Raw genomic sequence first — 1,477 nt, 5'->3', positions numbered from 1 at the left:
GTATGATCTTAAAAATACTGTAAATGATCTAGAAAATACTGATAAATACTGGGGGGGGTTAGTTAGAAAATGCTGGGGTAGGAGCTGGAAAATACAGGGGATGAGCTAAAAAAAAATATAAGGGATGAGCTAAAGAAAAAATACTAGGGATGAGCTAGAAAAAAAAAGAGTTGAGCAAAGAAAATATTGGGGATAAGCTAGAAAATATTAGGGATATCTAGAAAATACTGAAGATGTGCTAGAAAAGAATGAGGAATATTCGGAGGGATGAGCTAGAGAATTTTAGGGATGAGCGAGAAAATACTGGGGATGACCTTGAAAACTTTGGCAAATTTTGGGGATCAGCTAGAAAATATTGGGGAATACTGTGGATGAGCCAGAAGTACTGGGGATGAGCTAGAAAATACTGGGGATGACCTAGAAAATACTGGGGATGATCTAGAAAATACTGAGGATGATCTAGAAAATACTGGGGATGATCTGGGAACACTGGGGATTGAACTAGAAAATATTGGGGATCAACTAAAATACAATGGGGAAACATTCGGGATTAACTAGAAAATACTGGGGATGTGTTAGAAAATACTTGGGATGGGTTAGAAAATATTAGGGATACAGTAGAAAAAAATAGGGATGAGCTAAAAAAAAAAAAAAAAACACTGACGATGAGCTAGAACTTATTAGGCTTGAGCTAGAAAATTACTAGGATTATTTGTTGGGATAAGTTAGATAATATTAGGGATGAGCTTGAGAATACAGGGAATGATCTAGAAAATATTGATGAATACTGGGGTTGAGCTAGAAAATACTGGAAGACACTGGGAATGTGTTAGAAAATACTGGGGAAACACTAGGGATGAGCTAGAAAATACTGTGGATGAGTTAGAAAAATTAGGGTTGAGCTAGAAAATACTGGGGATGTGGTAAAAAATATAAAGGATGAGCTAGAAAATACTGGGGATGGAGCTGAAAAATATAAGGGAAGACCTAAAAAATATTAGGAATGAGCTTAAAAATAGTGTGGAATATTTGGGAGGAACTAAAAAAAAATTCTTAGGGATAAACGCGAAAATACTTGAGAATACCTGGGATGAGCTCCAAAATATTTGGACTGAACCTGAAAATACTGAAAATATTGAGGATGAACTAGAAAATACTGGGGAACGGCACTTATTTATACCGAGAAGACCCGAGAAGACCCCAAAAGACTCAAAAAGACCTCAAAAGACCCGAGAGGTCCCGAAAAGACCCGAGAAGACCCCAAAAGACCCAAAAGACCTCAAAAGACCCGAGAAGTCCCGAAAAGACAGCCGAAAAGACCCGAGAAGACACGAAAAGACACTATATGACCTGAAAAAAACGTACATGGTTTATTTATTTATTGTTTATTTATTTGTTGTTTACCCATTCCCACCTGGGTGAAGTGAGGAAAATTCGTGTAAAGTGCATTTCCCAAGGACACAACGTCGGGCCCGCG

The sequence above is a fragment of the Aplysia californica genome, unplaced genomic scaffold (genome assembly GCF_000002075.1).
Source record: "Aplysia californica isolate F4 #8 unplaced genomic scaffold, AplCal3.0 scaffold00029, whole genome shotgun sequence".
NCBI classification, from domain to species: domain Eukaryota; kingdom Metazoa; phylum Mollusca; class Gastropoda; order Aplysiida; family Aplysiidae; genus Aplysia; species Aplysia californica.
Note: the sequence above shows the minus strand (reverse complement) of the source record.